We start from the raw sequence: 25,999 nt of genomic DNA, 5'->3' as shown, positions 1-25,999 counted from the left end.
AACAGCGTCGTGTTGATGTGGCCAAAGAGATGATTTCCAACGCAGATAGTGAGATAGTGTGGATCTATGAATATGACGTCGAAACCGCACAACAATCGACCGAATGGCGCTTCGAAGGCGAGCCGAAACCATCCATTATAAAAATCGCCACACGAAAATTTTCGAACTTCGTCTCGCCCAAAAATTATTAAATTTCGAATTTATGCTTTCGGACAGCAGAATTGTCAAACGATTAAGTTGATTAAACGATCAAACGATTAAGTTGATTAAGAGTTCGACACACAATTGCTTTAGCCCAAAGAGAAATCACCAAAAATAAAATAATCACCAAAAATTAATATGAAGATGTGAAATACTTCCGTTAAGCAAAAATTGAGCAAATTCACAGATTGTCATCCCATCCTTTGAATCAATCCACTAAACATCCCTCTAATGGCTTCGACATCATAGACGTTTTCTCTTCCAGATGTGATTCTTGCTTCCGGTTATCACATTCCGATTTGACTTGATTTGAGCAGCACACAAAGTATTGTGAACAGTCCATTTTTGAGGAACTACTAATACTTGAATGTTCACCCGACGCAACAGATCAAACTTTGAAGCAGTTCATTGTACAGCTTTTAAGCAACGAGAAAGTTTTCTCATAACTTTTTCTGTACGTTAAAGCTACGAAAAAGCGTCACGCGTACTTCAGAGTTCTAATAAAGTGGATATTTTTCAGGTACTGTGGAACTTTTGGTTGCTTGGAGAAAGGACGCTTAAATTTTAATTTGATATTAATCTTACCAATTTGAACGTTCTTTTTATAATATGAAATATAAGATGTTAGTCTCAATTCATTATGGTAATCATCTTGAGTATCGATCTAATTGCCACTTATTATATGCGCTTAGTGTAATCTAAATCATTCGAAAGCAGAATGCAAGGAAAATCTCTTAGTTTGACCTTAGCGTATATGTTTTCATTGATTATTAAAAAAATTTCTGATTTGGTAAACTCACGCTCACAATAACCAATATTATTCATCTGACTCCATTACACACAATCCATCAACTGGTGAACGATTTCAGAACTTTTTCCCCTGCTTAAAGCGGTATTTCTAGAATAGTCATATGCACTCCGCCAGTCATATAGTATGCAGTAATTTTGATACCGATTAAGCACGTGGTTCTAAATGAAGAAGCACATTGATCAAGTATGCATTTGAAATCTCCACACAATACAACTCGTAGCGCGCCAAACGATTTTTTCAACGATCTAGTATTCTTTTCTTCGACGGCCAAACACATATGTCGTTTTCGTGTTTAAAATTGCACTACACTGGTGTAGCGAAAGCTGCACTTAAACCGTTAGTTTTTACCAATTGCACTGCACCAGTGCTACACTTTTTCTGCACCGATACCACTGGTGTAGCACTCATCAAAAGTTTGGTGTAGCTCTGTGCAATGCAATCGTTTATTGTAGTCAATGGTTACTGTTTATGTTTTCGTCATTTTTGTTTGTTTATTCATGCCTCAGTGTAGCACTGCACTGGTGTAGTGCAAATTAAAAACGAAAACGCCATTATGCAACTCGTTATGCGCCAAACACCTATCGAGCATATGCCGTTTTTCATTGAGAACACGAGGGGAGCGTTTTGCTCGATTCGTGCACTTTTCGTGCTGTCGGGCAATCGAAACAGGCGCACTGTGTCTCATTGATTTGCACCGCATGAAACAATGCACTTTCGGGGCAATTCGCGGGCAACTCGTTTTCTTTTCCGAGCAGCAAGCGTGCAAATCAAACCTTACAAAACCGTTTTATTGATCGGCTGCCAGGGCAAAACACGGGCACCGAGCGAGTGGAATTAATGAAAAACGACAATAGACGACTTTTTCAACGGATGTATGATTTTGGTTTACATGAACTACTACCGAAAAATTTTATGCAAAAATTTTTTCTTGGCACGGCGAATATTCTAATGGAGCCCATACGAATACAAAGCGTTGGATGTATTAGTGACGACGCTTGTTCTAAATAAAAATCGGTTTATGAAACCGAATGTTTACATTGTGAGGAAAAAGAACTAATCCTTTGCTTGAAAAGAATTAAGCAAAAAACTCTAACAGGAAAAAGTTAATAATGAATCAAATCTGGAGACCTTATAACACACGTTCTGAAAAGTCCCAGGTTTAGCACATACAGGGTCCGCCATCTAACATTTTTTTTGAACTAGCGGTTATTTCGACATTGGTAACCTTAATGTCACTTCTGATTTGACAGAAATTTAGTTTTATCCTTTCGCTGAACGAAAATGGTTGTGTATACGCTTTAGGAACGCGTGAAAATAGTGCAGTTTTACTTTGAAGCTGGGCTTACGATCAGCTTAAAGAAGACGCTGATTTTGGTCCAAAAATCATCTTCTCGGATGAGGCACATTTTCATCTCGGCGGGTATGTTAATAAGCAAAATTGTCACATCTGGGGGACGGAAAACCCGCACGTTATTATGGAGAAGCCGATGCATCCTCAGAGAGTGACGGTTTGGTACGGATTTTGGTGTCGGCATTCTTCGAAAATGAGGCAGGAGCTGCCGCCATGGTCAATGGCGAGTCATGATGAGCGATTGGTTCTTCCCGTTACTTGAAGAGGAAGACTTGGACACCATTTGGTTCCAACAAGACGGCGCTCCGTGCCACACAGCCAACGCTACGATCGATCTTCTGCGCACAGTCTTCGAAGATCGAATTATCAGTCGAAATTCGGATGTCGTTTGGCCGCCTCGGAGCTGTGATTTGACGCCGTTAGACTATTATCTTTGGGGGACTGTCATAGATAAATGTTATGTGGACAAGCCAGAGACAATTCAAGTCTTTAAGGACAACATTCGTGCAGCCATTGCTGAAATAAAGCTGCATACAATCGAAAATGTACTAAAAAACTGGACCGACCGTATGGCGTACTGCAAGGCCAGCCGAGGCAGCCATTTGAATGAAATTATATTCCATAATTAAACGGAAGGATTGTACTTGATAATGAAAAAATAAATTTTGAAATCGGATGAATCGTTTGTGTTTTATTGCATGTTTAAAAAAAAAAGTAGCATGGCGGACCCTGTAGATGGCGCTACGGTTAATGCAGTCATCTTTTTTCAGTTAATACTAACCTTTGAAAGACAGCTGTTAAATTCCTTGATATTCTATTCATCAGTTTGTGAGTTATTGTGCTGAGAGTGACGCTATTTTTGTTATTGTCAATGGATCAAAAACAATTTCGTGTTTAAAATTTACGCTGCTTTTTTATGGAAAAAATACCGTTCAAGCGAAGCAATGGCTTGAAAAGTGTCATGAAGACTCTGCTCCATCAGAAACAACAATAAAACGTTGGTTGGATAATTTAAAACGTGGTTGTAGAGACACCGATGATGCAGAACTCAGTGTGGACGTCCAAATTAAACGGTAGAACCAGAAACCATAAAAAACCACAAAATCGTTTTGAATAATCGAAAAGTGAAGTTGCGTGAGTTAGCTAAAGATATCAAATGTAATTGTTGGCATTATATTGCATTAACATTCCACTATGAGAAAGCTCTGTTCAAAGTGGGTGCCGCGTTTGCTCACTGTTGACCAAAAACGAGAACGTGTTGATGATTCTGAGCAGTGAATTGTATCATATTTATCAGTCACCTGTAAAATTGAAAAATTCAAAATTTCTCATGTAGAAAGGCTGTACAATCACTCTGAAACCATATATCATTCGACTCAGCTCGACGAACTAAGCAAATCTCTCTCTCTCTCTCTCTCTCTCTCTCTCTCTCTCTCTCTCTCTCTGTGTGTGTGTGCGTGTGTGTGTGCGCGCGCGTGTGTGTGATTTTCACTAAATATGATTCATTAAAGGTCTCATGTTCCCATAGGCTGCTATTGAATTTCATTCCGATCCGACTTCCGGTTCCGGAGATATAGGTTGATATGTCCAAAATAAAAATGGAAAAAATATGCACTCACTTTTTTCAGAACTGGCTGAATCGATTTTCACAAACCAAATTTCAAATTAAAGGTATTATGGTCCCATAACCTGCTATTGAATTTCATTTGAATCCAACTTCCGGTTCCGGAGTTATATGGTAATATGTGAAAAATTGAGAAAAAGTTTACAAGATAAGTAAAATTTTATCTGGACCCAACTTTCGGTTCCGGAACTAAAGCGTGATAAATTGTTCTAGTTGGCAGAGCTTGTTAGTTTGTGGGCATAAAAACTTAATCCGGCGCTACTGGTTCCCCCTTTTCCAGTTCCGGAAGCACCGAAAGTGATGATGAAAAACTCCAAAAAAAATTCACTTCGATTTCTCTGCGATGCTTGAACCGATTTTCACAAATCGTGGTTTAAATTAAAGCTCATATTATCTTTGAAGCTACTGTGAAATTTCATCCGGATCCAACTTCCGGTTCCGCAGTTACAGGGCAATGAGTGTCGAAGCTTTCAAATTGGCATATAGAATGACAATACAATACTGTGTCACGTGGAAGAAGAAAACACAAAACGAAGGATGCGTGCTTTGTTCTATTTCGTACACGCTATAAAGAAAACGAAACGGTTACGGATGTCTACTACTAGTGTGTGATATTGGTAAAAGACGGTGCTGCGGTTTTCAATTTTGTTTTCTATTTTATAAGTGCGACCGAAGGAATAAAATAATGTAAAGCCGGGGTAAAATAAATTATATAAAAATAAATAAAACCATGTCAATGAATTGACTTTATTTGAAAAAAATATGCAATTTTCACAGCCGGTAGGGCTGATTCATGCTGTTTAGCTTGACTTACATATTCAGAAGTAACAAAAATAGGTTCGTTTCATTTGTTAAATTTCGTTTAAATGGTTCAATCAAAATAGAGCATGAGATGAGTCTAGGTTTAACTGGGTTGAAAACTGTTCCAATTTGTAGGTCATATTGGTTGCTGGCAAACTAATCAACTTTGGCTAATCCGGTCATATGAAGCCTGTTTCGAAAGAATTCGAAATGGTGATTGAAAACTGCAAATCATCAAACTTTCTCCAAGATGGAAAATTACACATCGATTTTCACAAACTTCAATGTTCAAAGGAATAATCTTACAGTTTGTTGTGGATACTATTTCCGGAACTACAGGGTAAACAGATTTTGTAGAGTTTGTGAGATTAGGTCCGAACAAATTTTCCTATCTCTATTCAATGAACAGTTGTTTTTGCGAATTTCACGGTAATATATATGATGTAATGAGTAATATGAGAAAGGCATCATTACACCACTAGGAGGATTAAAACAGGTTTTTTCTGTGTGACAATGGATGGAACATGGATTTATCACTCTGGAATCAAACCGACCGTCATCTGAGTGGACAGCAACTGGTGAACCTCGTCCAAGGCGCCCGTAAGCACAACAATCGGCTGGAAAGGTTATGGCCTCGGTATTTTGGAATGTGCGTGGTGTAATATTAATCGACTGTCTTGAGAAAGGAAATACCATTAACAGAGAATATTATATAGCGTTATCGCAGTGTTTGAAGGCTGAAATTGCAAAGAAACGAGTGCATATGGCACCGTATCACAAGTCAATCAAAACAATGACAAAGCTACATGAATTGTAAAAGGTGATTTTTTTGAGGTTAGGATTTTCATGCATTAGTATTTGCTCAGATTTTTTGAGGTTATGATTTTCATGCATTATTATTTGCTCAGTATGCTCTGACATTTCATCATGAATAGACTTACTAACGAGCAACGCTTGCAAATCATTGAATTTTATTACCAAAATCAGTGTTCGGTTCGAAATGTGTTTCGCGCTTTACGCCCGATTTATGGTCTACATAATCGACCAAGTGAGCAAACAATTAATGCGATTGTGACCAAGTTTCGCACTCAGTTTACTTTATTGGACATTAAACCAACCACACGAATGCGTACAGTGCGTACAGAAGAGAATATTGCGTCTGTTTCTGAGAGTGTTGCTGAAGACCGTGAAATGTCTATTCGTCGCCGTTCGCAGCAATTGGGTTTGTGTTATTCGACCACATGGAAGATTTTACGCAAAGATCTTGGTGTAAAACCGTATAAAATACAGCTCCTGCAAGAACTGAAGCCGAACGATCTGCCACAACGTCGAATTTTCAGTGAATGGGCCCTAGAAAAGTTGGAAAACTTCGGAGAACAATTCATCTCAAGAAATGGACCGGTAAGTTGGCCACCAAGATCATGCGATTTGACGCCTTTAGACTATTTTTTGTGGGGCTACGTCAAGTCTAAAGTCTACAGAAATAAGCCAGTAACTATTCCAGCTTTGGAAGACAACATTTCCGAAGAAATTCGGGCTATTCCGGCCGAAATGCTCGAAAAAGTTGCCCAAAATTGGACTTTCCGAATGGACATCCTAAGACGCAGCCGCGGTCAACATTTAAATGAAATTATCTTCAAAAAGTAAATGTCATGTACCAATCTAACGTTTAAAATAAAGAACCGATGAGATTTTGCAAATTTTTTGCGTTTTATTGTTTAAAAAAGTTCTCAAGCTCTTAAAAAATCACCCTGTACTTCGAATTGCTTCCACACCCACCGTGTTCGCCAGATTTGACTCCCAGCGAATACTGACTGTTCACAGACCTGAAAAACATGTTCAACGGTAAAAAATTTCGCACGGATGAAGAGGTTATCGCTGAAACTGAAGCTTATTTTGAGGCAAAAGTTAAATCGTTCTACAAAAGTTATGTTGAAATATTAGAGCGGCGCTGGAATGATTGCGTTGCTCTTGATGGAGATTATGTTGATGAATAAAGTTAATTTTGAACCAAAAAAATCGTGTTCTCTTTGTTGAGCCCGGGACTTTTCAGCCCATGTGTTACTAATAAAAGCATGCATCCGTTTTCATTACCTCTTCTTCAATAATAGTTTTCAAGCTCTTAAAATGAGAGTTTATACTCTCTGCAAAAAAGAACCAGTGGAAGTTCTTAAATTCTCAAACTAACCGATAGATTTTCCTAAATTAACCTGCGTTAAGAGTTTTCCAACAAAAATACGCTGAGGTCTTTTTTCACGCGGATTTCCGGAGATACGCGATTTTTACGCGAATTTTCAAAGTTTTTCGGTTTTTTTGTTTTGTCTTAGAAACGCATGAAACGTCGAGATCTGGTGTTATACCGAAAAATATAAGTCAACCTTCTGACACTTAGTTTTCTATAAAAAAAAAGAATTTTTTGGTTTACACAAGATGCAAAAAAACCGCGTCACTACAGCGTTTCAAGCATCTCTAAAACATTTGGCATCAAAAATAAAATTTCTTCAATTTTGCGTTGTTTTATGTGGAACACATCTTTATTTTCTTAGGGGTGCAAATTAGAAATTCAAGAGTAAATATAAGTAGACATGTGGTCAGCTTTTGAACACTTACCGCTCAGTCAGTTTAGTTTCAATCAAAGCCTTGGTATTACATTCCTGTAGTGGAATTTGACCTTCTGTTTCAACAGACTTCGCAGCCGATTCAGAGTGTACAGAACCAGTCCATAGCTGGTGCTACGATTCTACTGACACTACGAATCCTTCCAGGTCGAGGCTCGAACATACGACAACTGATTTGTAAAAATTAGTTTGAATCAGTAATATTATATCACCCATTGATTGGAAATATTTCTACGGATTGATTTGAATGTTCATAGCCATGTATATTCAATTATATATCTTTAAAATGTTGATTAATAGCTAGAAGTGCCTTATTTTGTCTGCAAAAATCTCCGGCATATCGAATTTTTCTGCCATAGACGACGGTTTTGAAGGAGTAAGCGATATAATTTTTGGGAATTTTTTTTTGAGATTCCAACAGATCTGGTCGTTCGTTTCATGCATTTCTAAGATAAAAATTCAATTTCGGAAATCAACGTTTCATGCATTTCTATGACATTTGGCATCAAAAAAAATTTGATATCGGAAATCTAAAATTTTTCTTAACCCAAAAAATCGATTTTTCTAAAAAAATTTTTTATATTACACCAGATATGGACGTTTCATGCATACCTAAGATATTTGACATCAAAAAATAAATTCTTCAGTTTTGCGGCTTTTTTTGCGCAGATTTTAGAAGTTACGCAGTCGTTTTTACGCGGATTTCCGAAGTTAAGCGGTTGTTTTTGCGCGGCTTCACACGCGGTGCGTATTCGCTGTGTAAAAACAAACCCCAATGTATAGATGTTCTAATTTCAGTCTCTCACTCACGACAAATCCAAATTTGTAACGGTAAACTCATACTCATATTGATTTCCCTAAAAAAGAGGCAATTCAGAAAAAATGTCGTGACCAAAATGGTGTTGTGCTAGTGTTATCAACAATCAATGTGATTTACAATATTTACGCCTGCTACCGTGCTACGCGTCACCGTTGGGTCAATGATTACTTTACATTCGCAACCTTTAGGTACCGATGAAATTAGCATGTCTAATTTATTTACCATTACTTACGACTGTTCATCATTAATACCTAGATTTCGTGTCGATTTTTGCTTTACCTAGGCGAATGTTGTTTAGATGGAATCAAACTCTCAGAAAACGTACTCGTTGTTTGAGGTTGGGTAAGAATAAATTGAGTATATTTTTAAATCTGTTGAATTATCAGTGTTTCTTTAAAGCATTTTACCTACTAAAAACTCGTTAATCACTATCAGCAGGCACTATTAAGTGACAACTAGCTGACTGGAATTGATTTGTGTAAACCCCCTTACTTCAACCTACCGAGTGCTCTGAGATGCGAATGCTCAGTTCAATAATTCTCAACTCATCATTTAGTGATTGACTTCAATTACTATAAATCTATAATTTTATGGTAATGAACATTATTGTTTTGTTATTATCATTCATTTTGAAAGAGATTTTTTCTTGGAAAGTAATCAAGTGAAAATATTATTTCCAGTGGAATCTATTACAATTGGAAATTAGATTTATGAAAACAGCAGCAAATGATTTAGAATTCGAATAGTTTTTAATAGAGTGGAGCATTAATTTTTCGAACAAGGTCCTAGGATTTGTTACAAATTGTGCGAATGAAAAACAGCGTTTCATCATTACCTAACTTACAGGATCTTAGTTATTAGTTAATTCTGTTGGAACGTCACTCACACTTCAAGCTTTTGAGATATAATTAAAAAAAATATTCGGAAATTATAATGGAAACAAATCTGGATCTACGTGTGTCTCACATGTATACCGTGTGAGACAGTTTTAGCTGATTATACAGAACCGATGCTCCTATCGATGCAAATGTTAATTCGGCGATTTACCTGTTTCGAATACATTTCACGATAGATTCTGATTCCCAAACCGGTTAGGTTCTGGAAGATTGTGCAGAAGATCTTTGAAATTATATCCGGTTCAATATGCAGTTCGTTTTGTCCGACGAATTCAAAACATGGGAAATTTTGAATCTCAGATTTTCGCCAAGGCAAAATATTTTACTTTCATAATTGATAGGTTATTATTATACCATAAATAATGACGTTTCCCTGTGGTGTAACTACGTCGAAGGAGGCCCAGGTTAATTTGTGGATTAAGGGCCTAAGAAAGAATTGAACTCGGTCAAGTGGTGAGACGTAGCTTCTTAACGACGAACTGAAGGAATGGGGCCTCAGTTCGTTTGCGGTAGCAAATATACAAGACTGATAGTCTGAATCATTTAAAACAGAATTGAAATGAAGATTATGGCAATTTTATTGAGTTACACATGTTACTCGAGTTATTTCTTCGAGATCGACACATGTATGCTAGTTTTTTTCTTTGAGTAATGCAATCTTATTTGTAAATAAAAAATATTTGCATTAGAGTGACACGTGCGTTATCACAATGCGCTCATATTGTTAGCTTTTTTTTCTAATTGAATTCCAAACTTCAAAGCTCGTGTCAAATGCATTCATGTATGACATTTTTGACAATCTGCCAACCAATATGTGACTGGAATGGCATAATTAATACTATGATATAGACCAGCTACAAAGGAAAGTGCATAACTGAAAGAATCGCTTTTAAATGTAAATAAGTTGTAGATGTGTAAGGCGTTGTATACTTTTAGATAAAAGTTGTCTTCGCCAAACAAGAACAGGTTACAGTGTTTGAATATCTTGTTCCTATAGTAGCAACCGATTTATTACTTTCTTACTTTTTTCTTAGTTACTCTGATCAATAAACGAAAATGGCATTAGTTAAGCATGTGTGCGCAATATGTTACCCGTTTTTGTTCACTTATGTCGTTTTCGCTTGATGCCAAACCTTATCCAGTTACCCTTACAGAAAATCGAGTCAGTTTCGAACCTGGTTTTTATATCAGGTTTGCTCAAACCCCCGTTGATAAGTGCGAAATCAAAACAGTTTCATGTGTTTTTTGTATGTTACACTGGTTGAAAAAAGGTGACAGCAATGTTTCTTCATAATATTATTTGTTAACATATAGTTATTCTATTTTCAGGGTATATCTTTTGGTCATACGGAAGAACGGGGCTAGGCTTCAACCTTCAGCTGCGATTCCCAATTTGTTGTTTGGAAAAATGTGTATTAATATCCATAAAAAAGTCGTGATGAAGTGACCAACCCAAAACTCCAAAACTTCAGAAACTGCAAGGCTAAACTAGACATCCTCTGGGGTGAAATCGGACACTTTGTGGAAATTGAAAAAAACACCCATTAGACTTTGGTTTTCACCCAATTTATCTATACCGTTGTGTAGTTTCAACTTTCAGCTACCATTCCCATTTTGTAACTTGTAAAAACATGCATTAAATTTTGTACCAAATTACAATGAAGTGACCAACCCAAAATACAATAATTAGGAACCGCGGGGCTAAACCGGGTTATAAAGTTTTACACAAATATGAAGAACGAAAACATTAGGGCGTCAAATCTTAAGATGACTTTATGGGCTCAAAAGTAATGAAACCATGTTAGAATGATTTGTCTGCTGGTTTCAACCTTGCGTGAGACATAACCCTGCTCGGTAGGAATCTAGGTATTGTCTCGAAACTTGACGCTCTGCAGTACCACATAATTTATGTTGAAACTGGCGTTAGGGTCTTTATTGAAAATTGTTTTGCTACATTTATAGTAAGTCTAGTTAATAAGCGATAAGAAATAGAATGGAAATATAAATATCAATATTTAGGTAAGTTTCAGGAATCCGTAAAGAATTTCAAGTCGAAAATTGTGTGCCCGGTAGAGCCCCACATTTTTTTTCCGATTTAGCCCTGCACAGACAACTCATTTTCGAGGCACAATAATAATTTTATTTTCCACGTAATCGAAAGCACTGAATAATCACTGGATACAGCACAAAATAAACATTAAAAACAATAACCAGAGCATAAAATAAACATTTAAAAGCAACACACAGAAATTAAACAATAAAAAAAAACAAAATCCAATAAAAAACGTACACGTTTTGACACAAACATGATTGGCGCCAAACTGAGTTGGCTCAGCGTCATCCAAGTAACTTACGCCTATCTGTCACATGAAAACGCGATTACAAAGTCAATCCTTCGATCGAAACAATTGCTGCTTTATAAGATATTTAAGTTGCCCGGTTTAACCCTGTGTTCGGTCTAGCCTCGATCTCCCCTATATATTTAATTACTGCAACGCTTTTAGCTACTAGTTGAAAATAAGTTTATTTGACGTTGCGAAACCATTATGAACATGTAGCCGTATGTGCAAATCGTTACTGTGAATTGATATAGCAGTAACATATATATCACAAGATTATAACTTACAATTTATGCACATCGTATCGTAGGTTGTTATTTCAAATAATATTCTGCTTTTTTATTATTTATAGAAAAGCATTTTGGGATTATTCAGATTTTACAATGTCGTTGTTGACTACGTAAGTTCGACTCCTCTGGTAGAAGGTAAAAGTTTAGATACGAGAAGCCTTCAGCTTACTTAAATGACCCTTGTCACGTCTCACTTTTCCGCACTTTATTCTTCACATCCTTGCTCTTCCTTGAGTACTATGGCTCTATAATTTCATATTCTTTCTCGTCTTATAATCTTTAGTTAGTTTGTTATCGTTAAAAACCGAAAAAAGTTGTTGACTAAAGTTGAACTGTACTGTTAGAAAAAATGAAACCTACATTTGACGTAAACTCATACATGTCGTAATTTCTTGGATGATGATAGAGAATTATTAATATTGAGTCTGTTTCGATGTCAACTTCAGCTAAACTAGCTGTTCAGTTAATGATATTACTCATTTTCACTTGCTTTGAGATATAAATATAAGAGAATTGTGACGCTTCTTTTATGTGCCATCTAAAGAGATGTAAGTTTACACGATTTTTTTCTAAGTGTGAAGTTTGCTTGAAAACAAGTTGTTTTCATGTTTTGAAAAGATTAGTTATTTCAGCATAACATTTCACCGTTAGAACAACTATTGGTTAGATGATCACTCAAATTTCTTGTTGCAAACTAGTCACAAATAAGTTGCCGTAGTAATGAAAACTATCACTTTGGTATTTAATTAGTAGCTATGAGCTATGCGAATTCCAGAGTGAATTTATTTATACAAAATTATCATCTCTGTTAGGGGAAGTCATAGCTTTAAAAACAGGGAAAATTAGACATTATTCATTATAATAATGGTATAATGATATCCAAGATATGGTTGGTCGAACTGTAAATGCTAAAAAATGACATTTTGTACAGTTTAATTTAGCGGAATTTTAATTTGGCACCCCTACATAGAAAACAAAGCCGTAGTCTTTCGTCAACTTCAAAGCAATGATGTTACTTAGAAACATACACAAGCAATATTCTGTTATTTTTGCCTTTCTCATATAGAAAGGTTATGCAATTACTGTGAAAACCGACTTTACAGCCAAGGCCCGGAGAGCCGAATGTCATATACCATTCGACTTAGTTCGTCGAGATCACAGAATGTCTGTGTGTATATGTGTGTTTATGTATGTATGTGTGTATGTGAAAATAATGTCACTCAATTTTCTTAGAGATGGCTGAACCGATTTCCACAAACTTAGATTCAAATAAAAGGTCTTATGGCCTCATACAATTTTCCTTAATTTCATTTGGATCTAACTTCCGGTTCTAAGGAAATTACAAAAAAATATGTGCAAATTGATGAATAAATGCCCACTCAATTTTCTCGGAAATTTCTGGAGCGATTTTCACAACCTAAGAAGTAAATAAAAGGACTTGAAATTCTTTAAAAAAGTCCCCGCAAAGTTGATCCAGATCCGACTTTCGGTATTACAGTGCGATTAGTGAAAATTTGATCATGAGTATTTTTCCACAAGCAATGGCGAAACGATGTGCACATTTTTATAAAACTTATTGTTAAATTCATCTAGTTTGTAGATCATATTAGTTAGTGAATATATAAAACTACTTTGGGATTACTAGTCCCCGGTTTCCGCTTCCGAAACACCGAGAATAGTGAAGAAAAGCTCTAAAAACGGAACTCACTTCACTGTTTCAGCAACGATTAAACCGATTTTCATGAATCATGATTCAAATTAAAGTTCTCATTCTTTCAAAATATACTGTGCAATTTCATCCAGATCCGACATCCGGTTCCGAAATTATAGAGCGATGAGTGTCAAAACATTCAAATCGTCATTCAAAATGACGATGCGAAACTGGTACGTGTCGGTACGTGCGGCTTTGCTTCGTTCGCAGCGTGCTTTGTTGAATTTCGTATAGCGTGCAGGGTGGTCACATTTAAATCTATATTTTTCAGGCGAAAAATATGTAAAATTGTAAGTCTTATATTAAATTTGTACCTACTTGTTAGTGTTATTACAAAATCATGATAACGATGCTTTTCTAAAAAAGTAAACTCGTTGCCTTTCTCATAATGGTGAAAAATGGCCCGAAAGGATAACTGTTATGTATCATTCGATACAGTTCATCGAGCTTAGCGATGTTTGTGGGTGAGTCTGTGTCAAATAAGGTCATAAAATAAAAAATCTCATAGTCCCATAGGTTGCTATTGGATTTCATAGTGCTTTTATAGGGTAAAGTGTTTTTAAAATTGCACACCGTCATTTAAAGCGACGATGCAAAAAAGAGTAAATTTCTTCTTAAATGGTTTCGAACAAAACGAGAAACGCATCGAAATCAACCGAAACAAGCAGTGAAAAATAACAAAAACTGAAAACTGTCAAAAATGGCAATTTTATGATAGAAAACAATCAAGATATGCATTGTTGTGTTGCAATTTGTGTCTAGATGAGTCAAAACTATTGTTGAAACAAATATTTTTTAAATATCAACTGTAGTGTTACGATGTCGACTCTGAATAATGAAATCGACGCGAAAATTCGAAAACAATTTGCATCTTACCCTTTAGGCCAATGTATCTAACAAAAATAGTAATTTTCACTCTATCACTTTCTATAACGTTTTTTATACATAATCCTTCATTACCAAACCAGCTGTAATAAGTAGAAACAATTCTTTAAAGTTTCAAATTAATCGATTCAATTGTTTTAAAGGGCGAGTGTTCAAATTTCCAGTATCCTGAAAAATATCCGAGTCTTCAAGAAGCAATTTCAAGCATTATCTGCTGTGTTGTTTAGGAACAAAAATTCTCTAATAATTAAATATTGTTTCGTTGTGTGCAACCATGATTTTGTTTATCCTAATCAGTCTTTTAAATGAAGAGATATCGCTATTAAGAAGTCGGCATGTCATGTTAATTAGACTTGTCTCGTCGTGGTATGGCTTTCAATGTACCGACGCCATATTTGATCATATCTATGCTTACTTGAGCTATTCAGGTAGAAGCATGCTTATAAACGAGAAAAACTTGTTTGTTTCAAAGCACAGTGCTCGAATATTTTGACACGGAACAAAATCTAATACCTCGCAACACTGCGCTGTGGTATCGGAGCATCGTAGTAATGCCACATAATTGCATATGAATTTTACTACATCGTGGTTTTACCTACCGCACCGAATCTATTAGGTATTCAAACCACATTCCATCGCTCACTTGTAGTAATTCTACAAATAGACAGTGTTTTGTTTGAATGACTGGTTGCAATATGCTTGACAGAAGAGCTTACAGGGTGATAGCGGCCCTTACACGAGCATTAAAAATGTCATTTTTAATGTAACTAAGTAATGATGTATTTCAAATTTGTTAGAAATCTCGTCATTAGTACACCATTACACGTTCATTAAAATGATATTATTTTATAGTAATGACATTTTTAATGACTCGTGTAAGGGTCGCTATTGGTTCATCGTTGAGAACTACACAGAAAAAAATATTTTGTGAATTTACATCTATTTTCATGCACATATTTGGAGCAGATAATAAAACATAAAATTACTTTACAATTCTGTACGTTTCAATATAATTTAATCGCAAAATAAGCGTTAATTGAAAGATACAGTTATATTCATTGAAAATTCAATGCAATTCAATTTAGTTTTGCATCGAAGAAGGTTTTCAATCAAAACTTCGATTCAACCCATGTTTATTCCATGTTACTATTGATTTACATCTCGTGTAAATTTCATTATTTCTTTCTGTGTATTGCAATCTATTTTTGTCTCTCTCTATTGTAGAAAGGCTGTAGTTTACTGGGGAAATTGATCTTTGAAGCCATATTCCATTCGAATTAGTTCTTCGTGACCGCAAAATGTACATATCTCGGAGATGGCTGATCCAATTTTCACAAACTTAGTCCCAATAATTTATTAGAATCCGACTTTCGGATATGGAACTAAAGGGTTTGAACCTACGATGCAGGAAACGTAGAAAGCAGTTGATGCCTAATTTTTTTGTGTTTTTTTAGAGTGCCGAAAAAAATGGCGCAAAAATTGGTGGCGTTGTGTTTTCTCTCTTTGAGGTTTGGTATCATGTTCATGACAATTAAAATTTGAACGCACTCTGTCGTATTGGTTAAACCTTCGAACATTTATTTCAATTTTTAGCGTTCGTGTCAAATTCAAGTGATACACACTTCAAAAAAATCATGAAAAGTTATGTCTCCATAGACGCACATAAAACGATTGTCTCCATTCACCTAAATTTACAATTCAAAGCATGTAAAAACGAGTCATGCCCTCAACTTCACAGCTAATTTAGCTGAAATTGACATGGAAAAAGACGCGCAATTTATTTTACATGTTCATAGATGTAATATTCCATGATCTCTCAGTCAATTACGGCATGATTGAATTTACGTCAAGTGTAAGTTTCATTTTTCTAAGAGTTTTCGTTTGGATAAGAATTACGCAGGAATTTAGAAAAAATACAGACTGACAGTTTAGGCAAGTCTAAGTTTTCAGATATTTAATTTTCTTACAATTCGTAATGAACACGGCAACAAAAAACCAAAATGTTTACGGCGATTATATATGGTTTTTGATCAACATAAATTCGAGTTTTGATGAATATAAATTACTTATAATCTATCTAGAAGTAAAGATGCCTTATTTATACGGGAAATTGATATAATCCTGTTGACCACAAATTGTGGTATTTCCAAAATTGCGAAGCCACCGTTCAACTACGAATTGGAATAGTTTTGTAGACTTCGTCGTTTCATCACTCAACAAAGCTAGTAGATTAAGTTACTTTCGAATTCGAAGGACTTTCATGTCAGTTTCTTCAGAACTTCAGATGTATTTGTCTGATGAAGGTGATGTACGTAGGGGAAGGTGTTCGGTTGCCGGCATCCCACCGTAACTTTTGACAGAAAGCAGATAGCGTCAATCTGACAAATGTCATGTGTGTGTAATAGCAGCACGATCTTTCTATGCTGAATTGCGAAGCAAACAGTCACTTGTACTTTTTGCTGCGTTCAAAATAACTTTTAATTACGTGAATATCAACTCAAAATTTTTTTTTTACTTTTTTTGGAGTATCATGAATTGAAGAGCATCAATCGGAAAGGTGGGTGGATTGAATATTTATGAGGTGAAATAGATCTATTTCGTGGTTTAATACCGCATGCTATCAAAGTTTTCGCAACCAAAGATTTTTTTTTGTCATTTTCAAAATGTCTACAAATTTCGGTTACCTGCACCCCATTTTTTTCGACAAATCGTGAAAAATTGTCACTGATATGCAGGCTGCTGTCGAGACAAACATCTAGCAGCAGATGCTCCGTCAAAAAAAAGCGTGGAAGACCGGCCAAATTAATACCAAAGGTGCCACCATCCTAATATTCGACCAAGAGAGCCAAGGTGAAGTCACAATCAGACAATGAAGACTTTTGTCAAAAACGCTTCCAAGAAGAATAAATTCTGTTTTTTTCTTTGAATAGCTGCACTCTTTACTTATATTTTTCCATTTTTAGCGAATTTTCTTGGGGTGCCGGTAACCGAACACCTTTTTTAAAATGGCCAAAATTTATCGCTTTACTAAATTGATAGCAATTTTTTTTTTCAATCAAATGAATCAACTTAGTCTCTTAATCAGTTGTTAGCCAGGGACTTTAGCTTTCCATTGATGTACAGATGTCCGCATAATGTGCACTAAGTTAGAAGTTATGAGCTAAAAATAAAAGGGTGCCGGTAACCGAACACTCTCCCTTAACTATTTTTGCCTTTCTCTATAGAAAGGTATTAGAATTGCTGGAAAAACCGACTTTCGAACGGAGCCTCGGAGACCCATAGTGTTATATACCATTCGACTCAGCTCGGCGAGATCGGAAAATGTCTGTGTGTGTGTATGTGTGTGTGTGTGCGCACTTTTCGAAGATATTTGAACGCGCTCAATTTTCTCAGAGATGGCTGAACCGATTTTAACAAACTTAGGCTCGTTTGAAAGCTACTGTCGGGCCATTGATCAAGTTCGAAGATCAAATGGCTGTGACTTTTAGTTCCGGAGATATGATTGTATAAGTGACGTAACCGACAAAAAGCGTTGTATTTGAACGCGCTCTATTTTCTCAGAGATGGCTGAACCGATTTTAACAAACTTGGGCTCGTTTGAAAGCTACTATCGGGCCATTGATCAAGTTCAAAGATCAAATGGCTGTGACTTTTGGTTCCGGAGATATGATTGTATAAGTGACGTATCCGACAAAAAGCGTTGTATTTGAACGCGCTCAATTTTCTCAGAGATGGCTGATCCGATTTTAACAAACTTGGGCTCGTTTGAAAGCTACTATCAGGCCATTGATCAAGTTCGAAGATCAAATGGCTGTGACTTTTGGTTCCGGAGATATGATTGTATAAGTGACGTATCCGACAAAAAGCGTTGTATTTGAACGCGCTCAATTTTCTCAGAGATGGCTGATCCGATTTTAACAAACTTGGGCTCGTTTGAAAGCTACTATCGGGCCATTGATCAAGTTCGAATATCAAATAGCTGTGCCTTTTGGTTCCGGAGATATGATTGTATAAGTGTCGTAACCGACAAAAAGCGTTGTATTTAAACGCGCTCAATTTTCTCAGAGATGGCTGATCCGATTTTAAGAAATTTGGGCTCGTTTGAAAGCTACTGTCGGGGCATTGATCAAGTTCGAAGATCAAATGGCTGAGACTTTCGGTTCCAGAGATATGATTGTATAAGTGACGTAACCGACAAAAATCGTGCTATTTTAACGCGCTCAATTTTCTCAGAGATGGCTGAACCGATTTTAACAAACTTGGGCTCGTTTGAAAGCTACTGTCGGGTCATTGATCAAGTTCGAAGATCAAATGGCTGTGACTTTTAGTTCCGGAGATATGATTGTATAAGTGACGTAACCGACAAAAAGCGTTATATTTGAACGCGCTCAATTTTCTCAGAGATGGCTGAACCGATTTTAACAAACTTGGGCTCGTTTGAGAGCTACTGCCGGGCCGTTGATCAAGTTCGAAGATCAAATGGCTGTGGCTTTTGGTTCCGGAGATATGATTGTATAAGTGACGTAACCGACAAAAAGCGTTGTATTTGAACGCGCTCAATTTTCTCAGAGATGGCTGATCCGATTTTAAGAAATTTGGGCTCGTTTGAAAGATACTGTCGGGCAATTGATCAAGTTCGAAGATCAAATGGTTGTGACTTTTGGTTCCAGATATATGATGGTATAAGTGACGTAACCGACAAAAAACGTTGATTTTTACTGCTCTTATATATAAGGGTGCCAAAATTTTGGGATCACCTCTATTTTCGTTAAGTTCTAGTGCTCACAAGTTTAAGCACCTCGAAAGAAGCCTTAATGAAAAATTTAACCTAAATCGGACATGCTTAAGGGGTGCTGCCCGGTGGTAAAGGTTTGACAATTTTCGATCTTGAAAAAGCACCATAGGGGGGAGTACATGAAATTTCCAAAATCGAAAATTTTTTTTGATGCCGAAACTCTTAAAACTGCATAAAACATCGAAATTTAGTGTCATCTAAAAAAAAATTTTTTTTGAAAATATCAACTTTCTGGGACTTAGAAAAATTTTCAAGTCCCAAAAAGTCAATTTTTTCAAAAAAAATTTTTTTTCGAGATGACACTAAATCTCGACGTTTCATGCAATTCTAAGTCTTTTGGCATCAAAATTTTTTTTTCGATTTCGAAAATTTCATGTACTCCCCCCTATGGTGATTTTTCAAGATATATGAAAATTCCACTAAGTGGACTAAGAAGGCTTTTTTAGATTAGCATCACTGTTCTCATACCAATAGCCTCGCAAATGTCAAGCACTAGTTTAAAAAAATGATGCTGACTGAGTGACATAAACACTGAAGCATGCTTTTGTGAACTACTCGAATCAATCTGAATCAATTGGTGTCAAAATTAGTATCCAAAATTATTTAATAAAAGTATGAAACATATTTTCATGAGACTGTTATCAAAGAAGAGAAAGGCATTATCACACCACTAGGTGGATTAAGAAGGGTTTTTTAAACTCTTTTTCCAGGATGTATGGAACCATAATCGTCATCGGAATCTACGGTAAACAAATTTATTTTTGTTCCGATAGTCAGGCAGCTTCAAAGGTACTCAGTTCGAATGATAGTGGTTGCATGTCTAACTTCACTCGAAGATCTCACCATTTCAATTGCTGTTTACTTCTTATGGGCCTTTCTGGTATTACTGAAAATGAATGGGCTGATGAGTTGACTAGAGCTAGTGCTACACGGAAAATAAAAACTACCTGTTATTTGAGTTCTTTTTACTTAATTTTGAGTTCTTTTGAATCTTTTCTTCCGTTCGCTCCTTTCATTGTTGTTAAAATAAAAAAGAGCAAAACCACTCACCACACCAGCGAGAGTTTCATTCAATAAGGCAAAATTAAGTAAACCGCACCAACTTGAAATTAAGTCAATACGACTCAACTGTAGAGTAAATATAACTTACCATTGAGTAGATATAACTAATCTTTAAGTATTTTTTTCCACGTGCCTTACGGAAACTACCTATAGCCACTTTACCAAAAAATAGGTTATTGAACGGAACCCCCAAATTGGGTGAAATGTATTTAAAATTAGGTTGTTTTGCGGTTCCGTGTACGAATGGTGTTGCCACTTTACCACTTTGCTGGATAGAACACATTCTTGGGCTGTATCCAAACATGCCATTTACTGGCGAAACTTGTAAACTTGTGCTCAGACAAAAGCATTTTTATCAGATTTGATTCTAAAAATGTCAAAATGTCCACTATATTTTCCGAAACATCATTGCAGTATTCCGAGCTTCGCTGAATATTATTCGTGTGATTTTTGAAGGCGATCACGGTACTTCATATCATCTGATAGGTAAATGTCCCGCATTGACGCAACTACGTATCCAGGTTTTTGGTTCTCCAAACATGGTTGAATCTGTGCATGGGGATCTAAAATCAAAGGATATTATATCGTTTCTCACCCAATGGGGTAAGGAGCTACATGCGACATGCGGTTTTCCACAAAAATAAGCAGAGTTTCATTTAATTTCTAATCTCGACGACCAAATCTGGATACTCCTAAATACGAATGTCTCTAGGAATACTTCATCAACCCTTGAAATATCAATTTTTGTTGATGAATGATACTACGAGCTTTTAGATCGAAGATGACGTCGAAAGAAGAGCAAGTGAGAAAAGTAATTTTGTGCGTTCGCAATGAAACTTCGGATCTGTCAGTAAGGAAACTTGCAAAAAATGTTTGGTTCTTCTGCACGCAGTGTCCATAACGTTTTTTAAATCTTCTGACACACGTTTGACAACAGTCAGAAACGATGGGAGCGAAACAAAAACGGATCTCAGGAAACACCAGAAGGACGCAATGGTGAAGCAAATATCGCAGAACAGACCAGATCTTTCGATGCATACTGTGGCAATGTATGAAGTCGTTCACTGTGAAAACTATACCGAAACGTAAAGATAAATAGAATGAGACTCGTGCTCACAAGTTGTACCGCGCGAATACTTGACGATGTTTTCTTGCGTGATAATGGACGATGAAACTTATGTGCTGGAAGACTTTGAGCAGCTTCCCGGAACGTCTGTTTATACTGTCATGCAACGGAACGGCGTGAAGGAGCATTTCAGGACGAAGAAAAAGGTCAAATTTTCTAAAAAATATTTGGTTTGGCAGGCAATGTGCAGCTGTGGTCGAGCAAGCCAAAGCTTCGCCATTACCGGAACGGTAAACAAGGAAATATACCGTGAAGGAGAGAGAACTCCCGCAACATAAACAACAAGCTACAAAGCAAAGCCTTGGTATTACATTCCTGTAGTAGATTTTGACCTTCTGTTTCAACAGACTTCGCAGCCGATTCTGAGTGTACAGAACCAGTGCATGACTGGTGCTACGATTCTACTGACACTACGAATTCTTCCAACAAGCTACAACTAACAACTATAAAAAAACCTGTTTTAATCCACCTAGTGGTGTAATGATGCCTTTCTCGTATCAATCATACCATCATATATAATACTGTGATATTCTTAAAAATAAGTTTCCTCGATCCCTAAAAATAATAACCGAAATCGGTTTGTTTGACCAGCTACTGATAAAAACTATTGATTGGAGAAAATTTGAGGTCGATTTAGAAAACTTTTTACGGATTTTCGCCCTTTTCTGTGATGGTATACAATTTTTAACACACTTTAACTTATATTTCCGGATTCAGAAGTCGGATCCAGATGAAATTCAGGAATTACGTATGGGACCACAGGACCTTTCATTTGAACCTAAGTTTATGAAAATCGGTCGCGCCATCTATGGGAAAAGCTAGAAAACATATTTTCATTTTTTTTGCACATTTTACCCCATAATTCCGGAAGCGGAAGTCGGATCCAAATAATATTCAGGAATTTTGTATGGGACCACAAGACCTTTCATTTGAATCAAAGTTTGTGAAAATCGGTTCAGCCATCTCCGAGAAAAGTTAGTGCAAAAAAACGTTACATACACACATACACACATACACACACACATAGACACATACACACACAGACATTTTGCGTACTCGACGAACTGAGTCGAATGGTTTATGACACTCGGCCCTCCGGGCCTCGGTTCAAAAGTCGGTATTCATAGTGATTGCATAACCTTTCTATATGAGAAAGGCAAAAATTCGAAAATCTTGGATAAAAACAGCTAAATCGGTTTCAGACAAGCCTGCACAGACTCTCACGGCGGGAGTAAACTCAAAAGTTCGTAGTTCTTTTAATGCAGCCTTACTAAGTATCTGTAATTAATTTCAAAATGACTAATAATGCACAATTAAATGAATGAAAAATGCATTTTGAATTGAACTAACAGCAAATTTGTTTTATTTCAAAATTAATCTGTCCAGATTTTGTCACGAACAAGCTTTAATAGCACTGTAGCGCCAGCCACGGACTTGTTCGGTACGGCGAGAAACAGAATGGTTAAATCCCGTTCTGCAAGCAGTAACAAGTTTATAACAGAACGACAGTATCGCAACGAATACTGATATAATGATACAGTTAATCGTTGAAACAACAACATTTTCTAACAAGTATCAAAAATTGAAAATGGTTAGATATAGTTCTGTTTGTTAGTATATGATGATCGGAAATCCATAGAAGGAATGGAAAACCAAGTCTTCGCTTTGCTAGAACGAGGCTTCATCTTTTTAATATTTTTCCCTGAATTTCTCCAAAAAGTTCTGAAATCTAGAACGTTAAGAAATCATTAAAAAAAATTTGCTCAAAGCCATTTACACACAAAATTTCCTCTTGGGTGTTCAGTATTTGTTTTGACGGTAACGAATTGTAAAATATTATTTCCTTTGAACGATCTGTAAAATTTATCCAATTTACAGTCAATGAAGTTACGGATTTCGGCGAATCGTATAAAAATATTCGTTTTCATACTACTGACATGATCTGTAAACTTCTAAGTGTCATAACTTTTTCCCAATTCAGTAAAAGTTTTACCAGTTTTCATCGAATCAATTGATAATAATGAAGAATTTCAGTTAATATTACTGATTCCATCGGTTCGAATGATATTTGTCAAACAGTTTTATTTTCGGGAGTCAAAACTTCGATAAAACAAACTGTACGAGAACGCTCAATTCGTTATATTTCCTAATAGTTGGCATGTTTTTTATTATATATTCTTTCAATGCAGCTTACAGTTTATATTTCAGTTCTTCTTCTGGTGATAACACATTTTTCTGAATCCGGATCGTCAACGATACATAACGATGATATGAATGGTGATTACTATATATAGGATAATCAAAATTAGGCAGTAAGTAAGTAATTAATTTATCAATCAGAATTAAATTCATTCGTTGATAAAAAATATTGAAGGATTTATTTTTTATTTAATTTGTGTGATTTCTTATTTTTTCGGGTTCTTAATAAAATTTACCGAAAAACATAAATACATTACAGTTAACTACGTTCACTACGATTATATATTTACCAGTCAGTATAATTATGACATGTTTAGTGCAATTTACCGATCGTCCAGCAAATAAATTTTTTTGCTGAACTGATTACTGAATGTACAGCTGTTTGAAAGTCAGTCAAATTTTACCGACATCTGTAAATATGATTTATTGTGTAAATAACATTCGTCAAATTTTAAGTAATCGAACTAAAACAAATTACTGTTTACTCATTTAACGTGTAGGATTCGCGGCATCGATTGCTGTGTGAATTTAAAACACTCCTACGATCCTTTCGTGTCCGGTTTGCCCAGTTTTCATGCGCACATACCAATGGCCAAGAAGTGCTGAATGATGCTGGTCAATGATTCGGGCTAATTACCCTATACAGTGCGTTGGTCTCATAGACCTTGATCTGGAAGTTGCGTTGTGTCATGGCATGAAAGCCTACATCAGAACAGAGCGTGATGTCTACCAATAACAAGAAGTTTGATGTATGCCTCGCTGTTGAACCTGTTATAGGCTCATGTTTGTAAGACGATGGAATTTTCTTTACATTTGGCTCATGTAAGTAGTTTGTGTATCACGACTGGAAGACAATCATTATGTGGAATTCTACAATCACGACATTCTTCGTTTCGTAATATTTTGGCTGTTTTTGTAATTTTTTATTATGATCATTTAACAAGTTTGAGAAACTAAACAATCTTCCCTTTGTTTTCTTGTGGCATTGCAAAGAGTATTGTTTTCGACTTTTCAGCGTCATATTTGTCGATAAACCAGAGATGTTTTGAACGTAACGACATTCCTCGCGATAGACACACTTTTGTTTGTTTTTCCTCGTCCTTATCCAAACACGTTTCGTCGAAGTGTTTCTGCCACTGAGTGCTCCCAAAATTATGTTACACAACGGAATACTTTCACTTTTCCGGTTTGTTTGTAACCATTAGAACGGCGCATTTAAACACTCTGTAGAACCCATTCATTCATCCCCACTTAGATAATATACCACATGACAGAAATATTCAGGTTTGCTTTATCGCGTTTACCTTTTTTCCCGGGATTTCCCACTTTTTGGCAGCTGATATGCGAAACTTTATGTTTTCCGTCTGTGAAATGTGGTTTCACTCTGATTCACACTAACACCGAGATTATCTAACTCAATTTCTGATGTACGGCGAAGGTTTCGGCAATCGATCTAGTAGTAAACGGGTTAGTCAACGGCGCAACGCAACGCAACGACACCGACGCCTTCAAACGCGAACCGTGCTTCGTGCAAGCCACATTCAGACTAACTAATGGTAAACCGTGTTACGGGTAGACTTCTCGGCTAGATCTATTGTGCTTCACCGGTATCATGTTCGACGCTATCAACATTAGGTATTTAGTAGTGTTGGTTAGCCGTGTATGTCGTCTGCATGATCGTTTAGAGACGCCTATCCGAGTTCATTCCAATCACTTTTGGTTTTCCTTGTTTTGCTTTGGTTTGTGCTAGCCAAATGAATGACCTGATGATTGTAGCGAAGGGTAGTGGATCTGTTTTTCCGACTGCAAGCGCATTCGTACACTGCATTATGCACACACATGTTTCGAAGGTGTTAGACCTCATTCCGGACCTATTTCAATTCACACTGAATATTTAAATTTAAATATGTCAGTCATTAATATTAGTATCTATTAACTTAAGTGTAATTAGAAATTTCACACACACAGAGAAATAAAATACAAGTGATTGGTAGTAATTGTCAATTCAAAGTCTGATGAAAAGCAACTAATTAGAATTCGTATCGTTTATCCAATTATTGATTTTACCATAAACAACTTGTTCTCGTTTCGGCTAATCCAATGAAACGGGCGAAATATAATTCACGATGCTGAGATGAACATGGTTACGGTTACGGTTACGGTTTGAGAAAGGTATCAATCGGCATCAGTGGCGATGTGAGCATTGGTAAGCTTATTGCGCGTCTGTTTAGCGATGGTTAAAACGAACAAAATCATCTCGATATATGCTAAACAACCGTCGGTAACATGAAACAAAATGCGACTTCCATCTTCAAATTGTGTCTCGAACGAACATGTTTCCGTTTGCCCACAACGGCAATGCTGTTGGAATTGGCAGATATTTACTCGAGTGCACCAACCTTTTGGTTTTCCGACCTTCGTAGCACAAGAAACGCTCCAATTGCTTGCCGTGTCGTTGCCGCATGTCGTG

The 25,999-nt window shown here is 36.3% G+C and overlaps 1 protein-coding gene across 2 annotated transcripts in view; it reads right to left on the bottom strand.

The window, feature by feature from the left end:
* LOC131431762 (alpha-tocopherol transfer protein-like) overlaps nucleotides 1-25,088 on the bottom strand; it is a 28,132-nt gene extending 3,044 nt beyond the window's left edge. Inside the window, exons 1-2 of one of the 2 annotated variants that reach the window (XM_058597638.1) lie at nucleotides 24,834-25,088; nucleotides 7,399-7,576 (exon numbers count right to left, since the gene is read on the bottom strand). The gene's annotated coding sequence lies outside the window, so the exon portion shown is untranslated. The remainder of the gene's footprint in view (nucleotides 1-7,398; nucleotides 7,577-24,833) is intronic. The other variant, XM_058597637.1, reaches the window with a different exon arrangement.
* Nucleotides 25,089-25,999: the final 911 nt, after the last annotated feature.

Source organism: Malaya genurostris, chromosome 2, assembly GCF_030247185.1.
Source record: "Malaya genurostris strain Urasoe2022 chromosome 2, Malgen_1.1, whole genome shotgun sequence".
NCBI lineage: Eukaryota > Metazoa > Arthropoda > Insecta > Diptera > Culicidae > Malaya > Malaya genurostris.
This window is presented reverse-complemented; position numbering and strand designations above follow the sequence as displayed.